Source organism: Amblyomma maculatum, chromosome 4 (genome assembly GCF_055883805.1).
Source record: "Amblyomma maculatum isolate TAMU_Amacu chromosome 4, ASM5588380v1, whole genome shotgun sequence".
Taxonomy (NCBI): Eukaryota; Metazoa; Arthropoda; class Arachnida; order Ixodida; family Ixodidae; genus Amblyomma; species Amblyomma maculatum.
The window spans coordinates 65,162,395-65,179,565 of NC_139347.1; the positions used below are offsets into that span (position 1 = coordinate 65,162,395).

Below are 17,171 nucleotides of genomic sequence, written 5' to 3' on the forward strand. Positions count from 1 at the left end.
CTTGTATTGCAGCGGGCGCAGCGCCGTTACGCTACTTGTATTGAGCGGGCGCAGGGGGGCACGATCCAGCGTGTGTCGCGGCGTGCCACGGGGATTCATGCTTGCTGGGCCATGACGGGCTCGCGCTGAAATACATAGCCACGGATGATGAGTCCTTGAACCATATGAAGTGGCTATTCCCCAATGTCTGAGCGGCGCTCTGTTGCGTTCTCTCACGACAAACCATTGGCTGGTCATCTGAGTGGCTCCAAGGTTTTAAGAAACTGAGTCAATCGGTGACTGCAGCCGGCATGAAGCGCGACATTTTCCGCTGTTGCCGTTCCTGCCATGTCTGTCAAATGGAGAAGTCAAGGGGTGGCAAGCCACCGGGCATGACGAAACCAACTGACAGTGTGCGTCCGTGGCAGATGGCCACCTGCGATTTCATGGGTCATTTCCCCAGTAACAAGCAGGGGCTCATTGCTGGAGAATCCCCCTATGGGGAAAGCCAGCCGTGCCTACATTGCAGACCTGAAGGCCTATGCGTAACGGTCTGACGAGCTTGCGCTGGTGCCCATTGTCACCACAGGCAAGCGCCAAGGCACACCCGATGCGGTGGAACGCAGCCGTGCCCCGCACCGGTACAAGGTGAGGCGACGTTCACCTGTGTGATTGATGCCGGACGGCGGGCCTTTTCCGCAACCGAAGGCATACCGCTTCACCGAGCGAGCTTGCTCGTTCAACCCTACCCGGAAGCAAGGTTGGTCTCCCCCTTTTCTGGCTCGCTCAGTTCCAGCCTGTGTGCTTTATTTTTTTATTTTTTTTGTTGATGTTTTGTGTGCCTGTGTTCCCATTTTTCGCTTTCTTCTGTTTCCGTTCTTGCTTCTTATCGTGTAAATATTGTACAGTGAGTGCCCTCTCTTGTACAGCGCATCATCTCTGATCTTTTTTTTTTTTTTTTGAAATTTCGAGGGTTGCTCATTAGGCAGCCCCGACGCGCGGCTTTTCCGGTGTATGAAGTTGGGGCCGTTTGGGGACGGGGAACATGGACGATGCCCCTTTCACCCAAGGCCGCCGCGGTTGCGAAGGTGCTCGGGACAGGTTCGCCGCTGAAGGTCGGCATCACCCTTGTTTGGTGTGTGAGTGGCTGTGCGTGTGCGTGCCTGGGCGTTGTGGGATTCGGGCTTGCTGCGGCTGCCCTTTGCGCGGCCGCCGCCCGCTTCCCAGTTCTCCCCGTTCCCTTTCTCCCGCCTGAGGCGGCGGAGAGGGGCTCGGACGACTTGTCACTGTCGTTCGGGCCACAGCTCCGCCCTGGCGTCCCAGTGGCTGTTCTCATTGGCGCCTTTTGGCGGGAACACGGCACCGCTTCGACAGCCGCGCTCGCGCGACTGTCCGAGCGGAGCTCAGAGAGAGACCCCTCCGAGACATCGCAAGGTGCGTACGCAACTGTTCTTGTCTGCCGGCCTTTGTCCGCGCAGACCAGTGTGTACTCGAGTTCGTCTGCTCCGGGTCGTACCTGAGAGCGAAGCTCGAGCCTGTCGATCGTGATCCAACGATCCGCGACAGGCGTACCTTGCGGTGGTTGCCCACTCTCTCTCAAAGGAACCCTTTGGTCACTGCGAGAGAGATCACAGCACGCCCTTGCGTGCTTGCGGCGCGCACTCCGTGTCACTTCGTGCGCGCAGGGGAGCCTTGCTCCTCGCGCGCTCCCTTGACACGGTGACTGCGTATGTGTGTGTATGTGCGTTTGTAAATATGTGCATGTGTGTGCGTATGTGCGTTTGTAAATATGTGTATGTGTGTGCGTGTGTGTGTGCCGCTGGAGGATGGCGTTTCAATAAACGTCTCCTTTGTGAACTTGGAGGTTTGTGTCCTTGCAGCGCAGTGCTCTCCTCCCGGTGGAGGTTGAATGCGCGCTGCAGTGTTTCAGTGCGCGCGTGGTGACGGCTGATCGGGGCTTCGGCTCGCGCGACGCTCGAACCCGCGGTGGTTGGTGGCCTATGACCAAGTAGAAACCACAACTGCCATGTGTGTTTGCCGGCGTGTGCGGAGCGCGGTGGAAAGGAAGCCCACGCGGTCTTCCCATGTGCGCCTTGGATCGCCACGGAGTCACGGACTTTCCACACCCGGGGCCCCTTCGGCGTGTTCGCTGTCCCTGCACCTAACCTGTACCACCACCGACCGAGATCGTTTGCAGCCAAGGATGAACGCTGGCCACCCAGAAGTCAACGAGCGGTGAGTCACCGCAGGCTCCCTGAGCATGCACCGACGAACTTTGGAACTTCTGTACATAGTTGTGTTTGTACACAGTTGTTCTGTACATAGTTGTGTTTTGTACACGATTGTGTTCTGTACATAGTCGTTGTTACTTAGCCTCCGGAACTTTGTACATTATTCTTCATGTCATCTTGTTCATTTTTTTTTTTGTGCCTTGCTAATGTTTGTCTTTCTTGAGTGTCTCTTTTCGAGATCTTTCTTGCTGGAACTGAAGTGTAGTTGACTTGTTGCGCGAGGATAGCATTCTTTTCTTCATGCTGGGGACCTGCCGCGTGCTTTCACTGATGGGTAGGAGGGCAATTAAGGAGAGGAGGATGTGGGATTCGGGCTTGCTGCGGCTGCCCTTTGCGCGGCCGCCGCCCGCTCCCCAGTTGTTCTCCTCGTTCCCTTTCTCCCGCCTGAGGCAGCGGAGAGAGGCTCGGACGACTTGTCACTGTCGTTCGGGCCACAGCTCCGCCCTGGCGTCCCAGTGGCTGTTCCCATTGGCGCCTTTTGGCGGGAACATGGCACCGCTTCGATGGCCGCGCTTGCGCGACCCTCCGAGCGGGGCCCAAGGAGAGACCCCTCCGAGACATCGCAAGGTGCGTACGCAACTGTTCTTGTCTGCCGGCCTTTGTCCGCGCAGACCAGTGTGTACTCGAGTTCGTCGCTCCGGGTCTTACCTGGGAGAGCGAAGCTCGAGCCTGTCGATCGGAATCCAACGATCCGCGACAGGCGTACCTTGCGGTGGTTGCCCACTCTCTCTCAAAGGAACCCTTTGGTCACTGCGAGAGAGAGATCACAGCACGCCCTTGCGTGTTTGTGGCGTACACTCCGTGTCACTTCGTGCGCGCAGGGGAGCCTTGCTCCTCGCGCGCTCACTTGACACGGTGACTGCGTATGTGTGTGTATGTGCGTTTGTAAACATGTGTATGTGTGTGCGTTTGTAAATATGTGTATGTGTGTGCGCGCGCGTGTGTGTGTGTGCCGCTGGAGGATGGCGTTTCAATAAACGTCTCCTTTGTGAACTTGGAGGTTTGTGTCCTTGCAGCGAAGTGCTCTCCTCCCGGTGGAGAATGAGTGCGCGCTGCCGTGTTTCAGTGCGCGCGCGGTGACGGCTGATCGGGGCTTCGGCTCGCGCGACGCTCGAACCCGCGGTGGTTGGTGGCCTATGACCAAGTAGAAACCACAAGCCACAACAACAACGTGCGCTGACATGAGGGCAGGCGACGGAGGGTGGCTGGTCCTGTCCCTGACGTGGCTAGGATAGGTAGGTCAACGCCGCTTGCGGCGGGGGCTAGCCTGCCACCGAATTTTATCTGTTGTAGGCCGTCAATGCAACCGCCACCGCTTAGGTAGCGGACGGCGGCTGTTGCGGCGCGCTCTTTCTCTCCCTCTTCTTTTTCTTTCTTCTCTACATTCTCTCTTCTGTCCGCACGAAGCAGCGGAGGTGGCTCAGCTACAGAGCCAGTAGCAGGGCCGTTCATTTTCTTTTCCTTCTTACAGCCACAACAACAGCGTTGACATAGCACAGCACACGGATGCCTCTTTGTTTCGCCTCCATCGAAACGCAGCCGCTTAAGTTTGGTTTTGAGGAAAGGAAGGCGCGGTATACATTTGGGTGAACACCACGAAATCGTTGACACCCACCTTTAATTTGATCAAGGTCATTTGAAGGGCAAATTTAGTGTCGCACAAACACCTACTATGCCTAGCATAGTAAAGGTTTCGCTTCCATTCCAAGAAATGAAAGGCGCAGTATCTATCAATGTGTCTTGAAAGCGAAAACCGGCGCTACGCTGAAGGCTTGAACTGCCTGCCGTAGTAAAGCTTCCGCTTCAAAAATTGTCCAGGACGAGGTTAGTGGTCCTCTGTGCCTGCCGGTAAGATGGTCAATCTTGTGCCGGCCTAAAGCCAGAAGACGGGTGCCCAAGCAGCAGCAAAAGGAACACCTGAAGAGCACAGCGTAGTGTCGAAATGACGCACTGCGCAGAGTGCATGGCACGTGGTCGCTTGAGGTCATGTGTGCAACTCGACACGTGCGCTACGGATGCAGGTGTAGCGATGAACGTGGCTGGCGACACATCATCTTGATGGAGTCGATGTGAAGTTGAAGACGCTGCATGACACTGAGCGTCGAGGTAAATCCTGTCAACCATATAGGAAAAAAAGCTAGGAGGGTGAGCCGCGGGAAATGGTTGAAGCCTTGTTATTGACAAAGAGGCTCAATCATGAGGTACCTGCTTGTTTTCACCGCAAAAGCGTAGCAAAACTCGAGTACCTAATTGGATTCGACAAGTTTTTAAACGATCACAGTAGTTTGCCGCGTCTGCATCGCTCGCTGCTCTCTTCACTGCTGATTGAAAAGGTTGGTTGAAAGCTTCACTACCCATGTATAACCAGGCATGACCCAAGGTCGACCTGAGTGTCCGCTTGACCTTCAATGACCCAGATGTCACTGTGTCTATATACCTTGACCATGGTACCACTCACGGTAACTACCACTTGACCTTTGATGTTGGCATTTCACCTTTGACGGCAGACGTCCTCGACAATTAATCGCTGCAAGACGATGTCTGCCCATGTCGAAACCTAAGTCTAACCAAAGCAAAACCAAGCCAAACAACGCTTTCGCCTCACCTTATTTAGGTTTATTAGTCTTAAACCTCAGCCAATTTTTATTTTTTTCACAAACAGTCTACACCCCCCGCACAACCCAAATAGCTTCAGTCTTGTTTTAAATTTAGTTGCGAACAAATATTTATTATGCTTCAATGCTTCTTTGACTTTCGATAATTTTATTGTTTAGGCTCAGTGCAAGATGCACAATACCTCTGCCACCAGTGCGGCTGTAGGAAGATATCGCGAAGAGCGTCGTCCACTGTTTCAATTCTTGCGCTGAGAAGTTGCACCATGCTACGGAGCAGTTCACTGGGGCGACCGAAGCTGCTGAGTACACGCTCGCTCCGACGCCAGTGCGCACGCGAGGAGCGCCGCGCTGTTTGCTAGTAATTAACGATCCGCTGGATCGTTGAACCGGAGTCGAGCCAGGATATATCGGCGTCCGGCGACCTCTCCAGCCGCGATCGGAGACGACATTTAAATACCGTGCAGCGTCCCAGTCGTTATGTGGTCTAGGTCAAATTAGGCCTCGATCTGGTGAAACCAAGGCGCTGGGTTGCTCCCCCGGAAGGGCGACATTCGAACACCAACAACTCGTGGGCGTTCCTTCTATAAAGCGGGTCCTGGTGGTGTTCCATGCCAATAACTTATCTCGGCAAGGGCCGCAGAGATCACGTCGGTGGATCACCAGCTGTAGAGCGCCAACGGAGACAGCCTCCGAACCAGCCGTCTGCTGGACTTCCAAGAACAGTTTATTCCCATCTTCCAGGTTTCTCAGTCTCATAGACCGCTCAGTCTTGCTTGCGTGTTCCCATCCTCCAGGTATCTTTACTTTGGTTAATCGGGTGTAACGCCCCAAAGCGACTCAGGCTGAGGGATCCCATATAGTGGAGGTCTCCTGAAATTTCGGCCACCTGGGGTTCTTAAACGTGCACTGGCGTCCAACAGTACACGAGCGCTATCTTCTCGCCTTCATGGAAAAGCGGCCGCCGTGGCCAGAACTCGATCCCACGTCCATGGTTAAGTAATCGAGCTACGACGGCGGGGTCCCAGCGTCACCAGATGGCTGCTGCACTGTCTAGTCTTGACTCCATCACAGTGGTCTCTTCTCTAAGCATCTTGGGTGATTTTGAGCTGAACACGCCTGCCTTCTGAAAAGGTCATCATCATATGATACCTGTCAAAGCTAATGCATGCAGCCATCAACACCGTGAAGCTCGCAGAGTTCGCCACGACCAGTTGTTAAAGCCGTTACCACCACCACTTCAGTGACAATCGCCTGCAGCACTTTCGCTTCTGTAGGACGTTGTACTCTTATTCTGTGGACCGATGCCTTCAGGCTTAACATACAGTATGCGTTTACGAAGATATTATACCTCCAGTATCTTCTTGATGTCGCTTCAGACTCTTTTAATGTTATAATTGTCAGCATAAATAACTGCCAGCATATTTTTCGGCATGCGATATACCTTGCAGAAGGCTTGAAGAGCCTTTGTCGCTTCACCCCTGGACTCTAGCTTGAGATGGCGCTCATACAAATTGCAAATTACTGCTTGACTTGTCCGTATATATGCAACATACAGTTGAACAAAGCTTATGTAAACCGTTCAGTCCGCAAGAAGAGGGGGGGGGGGGGTATAGATCTTTTGCCTAGATACTGCGTTCCCTGTCACATATACTGTGCATTTTTTGAATACACTTTGTTGCGCGAGCTGCTTGGTTCCCCGAACACCAGGAGAACGAACGGTCGACCTTTTTTGTTGCTGCTGTTGGCGTGCCGTGCGAGTGGCGACAGATGAAAGACTCCCGAATGTTGAGCATAGCAGATGGAGCCGGCAAACCGGCGCCTAATAGGAGCGGAGGCCAGGAGCTGGCTTTCCATGGAGAGGTGCGAAAGGAGGTGGCAGGGATCCTCGCCAGGAGCGCCATTGGACGACTACAACGGCAGTCGCTTGCCAGGAGCCACTCGGGACTATTGCCTTACAAAAAAAAAAAAAAAAAAACACCGAAGGGAAGAGTTGAGGGAGGCAGAGTAGCAATAGAAAATGAAGTGAAGAGGACATGGGAATGGGAGTGCCGAGAATGAAACGCCATTCTGATAGCAACGAAATTCGTGCATTTCCAAATGTCTGCCAATAAATCCAGTCTCACTTGCAATTGCCTTGTGGTCCGTCTTCGTTGGAACCACAGAGAGTACAGAAAGGAACCTGCTTGAGTGACTCGATGGAAGTGACGTCCTTGGAGAACCGGTACTCTTCAGAAAACCTTAACGAACTTGCATTCGGCGTCTCCGCACCCGATAATGTGAAGAACGTGAAACACGACCCACTCTGAAGCTCCATTCGTTGACTAGCAGTATCGTTCTATTGTCTTTGAGGACACCGTGATGCCGCAAAACGCCCTACACGTCCACGGATACATCTTGTCCTTCCAGACAGATTTCATACCTTGCTCGTGTATTTCAACGCAAACGCCCTTTCCTCCAAAAAGGCTGCAACTTATCCGATTTGGTTACTGTTAGCGGCCATGCCAAATTTTGCTCTTCGGTGTTACGCAGGAACCTCCCAGCCTACATTCACGTATACAAACCGCATCTCTCTCGATCGGGGCAGTGCGCCCAAGCTTGAAACTGAACAAGATGTCTTCCATCTCCAAACCTTAATCATTAATACGTATTACCTTCGTCTGGTCCTAATTCTTACGATCTGCTGCCCTTTGTAAAGTGCGCTGATATTTTTTTTCTTTGTCTCTCACAACCTTGGCTCAGATCCAGATCGTCCTGTGCAGACATCCGCAAAGCATGATTGACTTTCGAAATCTCAGGGCAGATATTTACATTTACCTTTGATTCCATTATAATCCTTCCATCACCTTCGATTCCATTCTACTGCCGCGCCACTTGCATTGGCGGCATCGTGGAGAGCCGATTATGTTAGCTTTGTTAGCCGCTTGTCAACGTGACACAGTGCTGCTGAAGTCCTCTGGTTTCTTGTAGCCACTTGCGCAAACACCTTCAAGCGGATAATTGTCCCAATACGCTCCGATATTCCATATTATCAATGTACATAACTCGACAATTCTGCCATATACGGCACATTTTGACTTTAAACTCAATAAGCAGCATTATGTCGTACCAATCAGCTGTGACCAACAGCGATTCCAGTAAAGCGCCTGTACAGGAACTTGCTAAACAGCCTTCGTAATACAGCGTATTTCATCATTTTAGCCAACCGGAGCGACATCTGCACGCGCAGTAAAAGACATCTGGCTCACAAACGTTTCTGCGGGCCTTCGACAAGAATCACTACATTTCGCATGAGTGGCAGCATCAGAAAGTTAAAATTCTGCGTATATGCATGTGACCCTCGATCGGTCGGGCCGGTTCAGCGGACTACTCGATCTGCGTCAAAAACCGCATCTAAGTTCTGACGGATACAAACTGTATTCCCTGATCGTCATTCGTGAAAAGGCCCTCCTGCAAAACGAACAAATTATGGGATGATAGTAAGGTTTTTGCTACCCTTGGTCTCTCAGAAAGGGTCAAGAAACTTGATAAACTGGTTGGTTTGTGGGGTTTAACGTCCGCCCAAAGCGACTCAGGCTATGAGAGACGCCGTAGTGGAGGTCTCCTAAATTTCGACCACCTGAGGTTCTTTAACGTGCACTGACATCGCACAGCACACGGACGCCACTCCGTTTCGCCTCCATCGAAACGCAGCCGCCGAGGCCGGGATTCGATCCCGCTTCCTTTGGGCACAGTAGGCGAGCGCCGTAACCATTGCGCCACCCCGACGGGGCACTTAAACTGAATCAGTGCTTCTCAAATGGGGGTTCGCAAAACCCACGCAAAAAAAAAATTGAAGAGCACTGCAGAATCTGCACTGGAGTAATGCGAAAGCACGCAAGCTGCTGTTGGTCGCTTCTAGTTGCTTAATTCACTTCCAGTTTACCCATTTTAGTCTGGTCCTTTCCAATTGCGCACCGATCCCTCCCTTCCTATGCCCTTTTTCGGCTCTACCACTGGTTGCACGACGTCACATCCTTGACGTCACCCTAAATGGCTGCCTTAACTACTTTAGTCTTTAGCACTTTCAAATTTCGCGCCAATCTCTTCCCATGCCCTTTTTTTTGGCTCGACTTTAGGTTGCGTGACGTCACATCCTTGACATCACCTTATTTGACTGATGTAGTTAACTATTTTAGTATTTGATAATTCAAATGTGGCGTCAAACCATTAGCTAATGAGACCAATTTCGCCTCTACTTTTCCTTTTCTTATCTTTATCTTTTCCTTTTCTTAAGTTATCTAATTAACTTATCGGCTTAATTATTTTTCGGTCACAACATTACGTCACCCTCTATCGAGTGACACCACTCATTAACCTCTACCACTTCTCAATTACAACTGCTGCGGAAACGATTTTGCGTATTTGCCAATAATTCATTACCTAATTAACTTATAGGCCTAATTATTTTTTCACACAACATTACGTCACCCTCTATCGATCGACACCACTTGTTAACCTCTATCATTTCTCAATTACTCAACTGCTGCGGACACGATTTTGCGGATGCAGTATGCGGACAGAAATCTTGAACATAGCGAAGTAATGCTCTCGCATTAAAAAGATAATAAAAGTCGCGCAATAGCTCTGGCCTGCGAGGCCCAGTTCTGCAAGGTTAAAAGCAGGCAGGTTTAAAGCCGACTAAAGTTTCTCACAGCGAAAGAAACGCGAGAAGAGTGCGGAAGCGGAGCTGTAATGCCAAAAGCCTCGGGCATCTGACGAGGGAGCATCGTGGTGATGGGAGGAGTCGATTCCCTTCTTGTGGCAAGCATACCTGCGCCGACGCGTCGCCTCTTCCCCACTTCCTATGCAGGTCGTCGCGCGCCGGCTCATCAAGTGCGCGTTTTTTCAGAGGCCAGTTTTACCTGCACTCAATACCAATTTCGCGGCCTGCTTACGGAAATGCGGCAGCTGTCCGCAAATCCACCAATGTCAACCCCCCTCCCCTCCCCCCGGGGTCCCACGTGGTCCGCCAACACTTTCACTGGTCCACAAGGGGACCCCCCAACACATCCATGGCTGAAAATCTCTGAACTACATAGAGAGCACAACACCGACACAACTACCCGCTTAAATCTTTTACGCCGCAACGTGAGATCGCAATCATCCGATCCCGACAGCAACGGAGCAATGGCAGCAGCGCTGCCAACGGGAGCAAAATAAAGCCGCTCGAGGAAAAAAACGCCGCCCTCGGCCGAAGCAGCGGGCGAGGGAGAAAATGCAACGCCAACACGGCCTCGGCGGCGCATGCGCGCCGTCACGTTGCGGTCACGTGTACGCCCCGCAGCGCGCAGCAGAGCTGCCAGGCGCGTCGACCGCGCCTACGCTGCGCAAGCTCAGCCAGGCGCGCATCTGGTCCATTTGGAATCGACACGCAGACACTCACCTAATGAAGATGCAAAGTGACAACACTGCCTAGCATAGCGCCACTGTCAGGTTCATGCTCGCAATGTCTCAAGAAAGATGCGTTTCCTCTCGGGTGAGGCGAGGCAGGCTGCATACGCTATCCCGACGAATCCGACCAGACTTACAGGTGTAGTAGCCACCCTGAAAATCTCCACCCCAGGTCAGGCTGCGAGAGGCGAATCCGCCAAAATTGGGAAAGCGGATGCAGCAGGATTCGAACCCACCACTTCTCCTCGTGAGCTGGCAACATAATTCCTGTTACTGAGCTGGGTGCACTTCGAAGTGAACGAATTCAAAAAACTTGGCCGAAAACAGTCTCCGCGGCAACTCAAATCGGTGGGCTGACATGCCTCTATGAATGGAGAAGGAAGGCTGCCTACTAATAGAAGTCCGGAAATTCAGGAATGAATTAAGAACCTGTACACAGCAGCGAACCGAAAAGACGCGCGAAAGCACAGGAGCACTCACATGCGTGCGCACCAGGAAAATAAAGGGAGGAACTAAAAGAAAAGACCTAAGGTCGAATTATGCAAGATGGGAACTAATGAAGGAGCACGCTGCGGAGTGCGAATTAGCAAAGCTCCAAGAAGGCAGGCAAAAAAAAAATTGCGTAAAGAAAAGGCAACCTGCACGACAGGAGAAGAGGAACAAGACAAAGAGAGAGAGAGAGAGAGAAAGAAATAACAAAAAGTCAGGAAATAAACGATTTGGTTTGAGAGAGGTTAAACGTCCCAAAGCGCCTCAGGCTATGGGAGACGGCAAAGTGGAAAGCGCCGTGTAGGAATGTAAGAAACAAAAGCACACGTACACAACGCTGAAGCAGCTCCGCAACTCGGAAGGTGAAGAACACCGGAGACAACCACAGAACTGAGTGGAGCGCGGAGCCACGTGACTGGTGACCTCTTCCTATATAGGCTTTACAAAACGCCTCGAGTGGCGAGACAGGAACTTCCCTTACCTGCACCAGCACAACCGAAATTGGCATTGGAAATTGGAACGCCCTTTTGCCGACACAAAAGCGCGACCCCACACAAATAAAACAAACAACAAGGAATACGATTTCTGTCGTAATTGGTAGCTTGAGTTGTACAGATGAATAGAAATGCAGAGAATAAACACTCGCCTTTTAGCCGCCCGAGGCAAAGCGGCACCAGTGATGCCAAGTCACGTGTGCGCTGCCCACTCCCCGACGCTGTGATTTCGGGTATCGTGCAGATCCCGATTCTCCGAAAAATTTATCGTACTACGATCCGTTTCAGCGGGAAAGCCGTGAGGCCCCAAGCGGTCAGCTGCGGGCGCTAATATCAGGCAATGCGCATGCTCAACTCAATACCCACAGACGTTGATTGCGCTATCCGTTGGCGGCTCCTTACAGTCGCACCTGGCGCCTAAAGTACGCACTAATCAGGCATATCAATGCAACCCAAGTGAGGGTTAGAGCACTGCTGTGCTAAAACTCTCATTACGGTAAGGACCTGTCATCGAGCAAAGATGCACGGGGACATAGCGCAGACTCACTTTTTATCGATTTTGTATAGTTCCCCGCACTAGCACTATCGTCGGTCGCCTTGATAAGACAAAAAAAAAAAAAAAAAAACAAAGGTAACAGCACTATGGGCATTACAACTATTACAGTATCATACAACTTCGGAACGAAGCAGAAAATATCCTTTCGGCCAATGGCGTATGCCCGTTCTCAAAACGCTAAGAGATTAAAAGAGGCGTCCTAAAGAACCGGTAGATGTCATTGGTCGGCGTCTACCGTCATACTGCGGCATCTCTTGAGTTATAGCCGCTTGCTTCCCTATTAGCGCCTGCGTTTACCTGACTCCGAAACCGATGTCAACTCGACACGGCGCCTTTAAGGTAAACCCATACTGCCAGCGCAGAAAAGACAAGCGCAAGAAGTGCCCCTCCCCCCTCTCCTTCCCAGCGTGCACACACAGACACTTCCTAACACAACGGAACAGCGGGCAAGAAGTCATCTTGTTTGTCGGCATAACTATGTATCAACGCCAGCCACGCTAACGATTGCCTGCTTGTATGCCGTTCCGTTTCGAATAAGCGCTTGCTGCAGCGCAGACCATTCGTCAAAAATAAATATGCCGCCGATTTCGCACCTCAACCTGTCACACGACTAGCTCTGCGTCGCTAACGCTCGGTATCTCTCGAGGGTGAAGCATGCCCAAATAGATTCATCCGCCACGGCCCAACTTAGAGAACCAAAGCTGCAAAAAGCGCTTTACAGTTGCGGAACTTCCTCACATCGGTCTGCATACTTTTTAGAGATGCTGCAGATATAAGGGACAGAGCTGCCGCAAGGGGATGGTGATATGCGCGTCTCAACAATTACTGTTGCTAATAAAGAGGAAACTGTAAAAGACTTATAGCGCACCGCACAATTTATGGACCAACCCCGGATTGCACACGTTCTTTTTAGCGGGGAAGAGACTTCGACGTTTTATTGTGATTGATTATTATATAAAGAAAAATTGACCTATTTCCTCGGTTCGTTTTGTTTATATTTTTTATTATTCAAACTGTTCAAAGCCGCATTTGATTATTGTATATAAAACAAAAATCAGAATCGGACACTTTGTAAATATGTACACCCAAATAACCAAGGAGTGCATTAAAAAGGTTTGCCCAGTCTTGCATTCTGCTGATAACCAAACGAAACCAGAAACGTCACACGATGCGTCTGCGAAAAATGAAATTGAAGCTCATTAGCTGGCTAACGGCTACACCTATGAAGAAATGTTTGTGGGGAGCATGCCCCAGAAGATACTTCACCTCCAGAGGTCGCCCGATGTACCCCGTAGCAACAGCTACCTAGACAACGCTCCCTCGCAGCCCACGCCTCCGCCATCGAACTATTTCTCCACAAATGTTTTTCAAAGAACGCATTCTTGACGGTACACAAAGGCGTACCGGTGAGTACAAATTCTAGATAAGGCATGTGTAACGAATATGTCATGTTGACATATCCATGTGGGCACCGTTCTTTCCTACCATCCCCCACCACCCGATCAAAGGAATGAGCAATGAACTCAGTGTATCGATTAATGACAACAAAAATGTACCTGCAACATCACTGCTATGAAAGTTGAATGCAGGACAGAAGTGATGAGAGAGGCGGTCGCCCCCTTCCACGCCCAATCGAAAACTTTCATCAAAAATATCCAAGACTCCAAGAAATGTAAATTTCCTAAAGGGCATCCCCCCCCCCTCCCTTCTATATATCCCTGGTGGGAATGTACGACTAATGAATGTGTGCAGCATGCATGTTCCATGAACTAAGTCTTAACACCTCACCTGCTGCAGAAACCACCGAAGCTCGAACATTTACTCAACCATGTTCCGTCAGTACACAAAACAAAACGCCTTCGCTAAAATAAATACCCAACGGTTGATAACAAGAGTAAAAGCCGAACCAACAAAGCGCGAAGCGCCCCTAGATGAATCACGATAAACAAAGAGCGCGCGAACAAGGTGAAATGCGATTCGCATATATGGGGGTACACAAGATGGCCGCCGCTATCGCCCTCCACGACGGCCTCCCTCCTCGACGCCGAAGCAGCCGGACTACTTTTTCGTCCTCATGAGCGCGTCATGAGCAGCCCGCCGCTACCCCCTAAGCAGAACCGGCGGAGAAACCACCACGGCAGTGTTTCTCGCTTGCTTCCTCGACCTTGAAAAGTGTATTGTGAATATGCTACAGCGCCCGGTACAGCACTCGGTACTGGCCATGGGTATAAGTGTGAAAATATATTAAGTTACACAACGCCCACGGCATTGCAAGTGCCACGCTGTTCTACCGATAGCTACTCATGCAACATGCAAAGCCTTTGTGCGATAATGGTTGTTTCCATGCTGTAATTTCAGCCGCAAGCGTACGTTCATCTTTAATGACCTAAAACTACAACAATCTAAATCCGACTTTTCTTGCGCGATCCATGACCGTGAATAAGCAACGGGTAAAAGCAAAAGGAAAGAAAACTCGCGAAACCTGGAAATTTGCTTTGCTTGCGCAACATAGTGAGGAATATGTAGTGTATGACAAGGCCGGTAATCTCAGAATGTGAAGTGAGAAAAAATAGGGCAGACATCGAGTTCGAGATTAACGTAAAATGATTCTATCGCGTCATTAATTCCGTCGAAAAAAGCACGAAAATGTCACGACCATTCACAACGCGCAGGGCCGCAGCTGGCGCGTAATCATCGACAAGTGGCGCCACCTGTCGTGTTCTGCGCTATACAGAAGCCCACCCGCCACTGCCGCATTCCTTCCGCCTCGTTTTCCCGAGCAAAACCGGCAACCTGGCCGGCGGCATCGGCGTGGCTCTCGCAGAACAGTGTCAGCGACATGCGATAGGCGACAGAACCTCGTGCGAAAGCGGATGAAGAACCCAGCAGTAAGGAAAGGTGAAAACTACGGCGTAATATCAGCTCAGAAGGTACGTTTCGATACTGCCTGTTCGTCCCGATTCCCGTCTGCGCTTCGCGGCAACTGTATATATATATATTTTTTTATTTTTTGTAGTCCTCCAATGAAAATAGATTGCGGCAGTCGCTGCGCCACCTACTGCTGCCGCCGGCGAAAGTGCCCTGCTCACATGATAGTTCGGTGCATGTAGTGCAGAAATATAAAAATTGCACAGAAACACGCGTTGCGTAGTGTTGGCTAGCGCGGTTAGGTGTGAACCAGAGTGGGTTACTAACCTCGCACGTGCTGATTCCGTCAGACGGCGCACAACAACGTCACGTCCGTGATGCTTGGCACTTCTCTTTCAACATTCTGGGTGAAGTCCGGTGCAGTAACAAAGAAATTGAGGCGGAAAAGAAACGGAGCGCGTGAGAATACTCGCTGTCTCGGTAACCATCGGCGGCTCTGTTGGGAGTACGGAAGAACTCCGCTTCGCCCGCGGATGAATACTGTACGCGCTGCGGCTGCACACTACGCGAGAAATTAAATAGTTCGACAAATGCATTTGTGTTTGTCATGCTCTACGAAGAATAAGACCCAATGTAACATTAACGCATTTTATTCATTTTACAATTTTTTTATCTTCGTGATAAGGTTTCGCTTGGAGCATTAGAATTTTGAAGAATTTTGGCGGCCAACGTGCAGACGGAAGCCGCATTGGGAAAGGCCACGGCACGAAGGGGCACTACATCGGCATGTATCTTCAGAGTGACAGCGCTAGTTAAGCTTAGTACAGGTATTGCGATTAGGTTCTGAACACTACGCTGCGCAAATCGATTGTATTTATGTTTCAGGATTTTACTGCCTATGCGGGGCCTGTGTCACCTTGCTGTGATCAACGGGAGCATCGCCGTGAATGTTTCCACGTCATTCCACAACACCAATCTTATTTAGTGATGTCAGGTATATTGACCATGCAGTACCAACCTTCCGCACATACCCTAACGGAGAACACTGCGGAATACACGGGTCTTAACTAGTGTAAAATGATGATGGACGAGCGAGCAGCCTCGACAGCAACATGCATTTTACTTGTTTTCGCTTGCGCACGTGCGTTTATCTTCTCGTCCTTCAAAGCTCTGCATGTTATAAGTCCTTAGGAGTGAGGTAAACAGTAACTAGCCATGGTTTGCTGCTAAGTTTCCGAAATGACTTGCAGTATTAGTATCAAAACACGGATCACATCGTTGCCAGTTTGGAACGAGTGGAAAAGCGTAGTGTACTTGCCCGCTGGCACCAGCTATCAGCGTCGCTCGTTTGACAATGATTGTTAACACAGTTCAAAATTTGAACATGCTTGTACCCGTTTTTTTTTTTAATTCTCACTTCGTTAGAGCTCGAATAAAAGCACCTTACTCAACGTAATATACATGCTGACTGGCGTTTGTCCTCAAAATAAATAACATGTCTCCCAGCGTTTCTCCTGCTTTCTGCATTTCGCTGTCACGCATAACTGCCCGCTGCACACATTTGTATGCTTGGCAGATACAGGGCAGCTCATTCTTCTTCACAGCCAGGAGCGTTTTTGTTCTTGAGTATGGCTGGAAATGTACTGACACATGCTTAAAACTTTAGAACATTTAGCGCGCTAATTCTTAAGCCTTCTTCACTGATGCCTGTCTGAAGCCATTGGAACCAGCTGCCACGTCTGACACGTACGCTACTCCTGAGCCATCCATGCAAATTTATACGCCTTAATTGAAACAGGGATTTATTCTACGCCGAGTGATATTTACATTACCTGGTAGATTACGAGTGTGCTAATAAGGTAATGAATATATGCGAACCAAACCCGAAGTCAGCGCACTTAATTTGCATTTAGTCTGACCAAAGTAAATAGGAAGTGATGTATTTTGTTTTACACATCCGTGCTTCTTTCCGAGCCATGTTCATATATGGGAAGCCTATGCTACACCATCACCTCTGAAATGGTCACGTGACACATACAATTAGGATATCAGATAGTCACGTCATGCCTTGTCAATGAACTGCCAAATTTAGGAAACATATGCTACAAATTATCACCTATGCCAATGTCACGTGACACGTAACAATTAGCATATCAGCAACTGACGTCATTCCTTGTCAATGAGCGGCCAAATTTAATAAGCCTATGCTACATCTTATCACATGTGCAAAGGTCACGTGATACATAACAATTAGCATATCAACTACTCACGTGATGCCTTGCCAACAAGCAGCCAAATTTAATAAGCCTATGCTACACCTTATCACCTCTGAAATGGTCACGTGACACATAACAATTAGCATATCAACTACTCCCGTGATGCCTTGCCAACAAGCAGCCAAATTTGGGAAGCCTATGCTACACCTTATCACATCTGCAATGGTCACGTG

General features: G+C 50.1%; 1 protein-coding gene across 7 annotated transcripts in view; it reads right to left on the bottom strand.

The window, feature by feature from the left end:
* Window positions 1–17,171, bottom strand: part of egg (SET domain bifurcated histone lysine methyltransferase eggless) — a 159,562-nt gene that overhangs the window by 82,343 nt on the left and 60,048 nt on the right. The window contains exon 1 of one of the 7 annotated variants that reach the window (XM_084601775.1): window positions 15,050–15,314. The exons of 5 other annotated variants lie outside the window; for them this stretch is intronic. The gene's annotated coding sequence lies outside the window, so the exon portion shown is untranslated. Of the gene's footprint in view, window positions 1–9,695; window positions 9,828–15,049; window positions 15,315–17,171 lie in introns of those variants that run through there. One more of the 7 variants, XM_084601777.1, reaches the window with a different exon arrangement.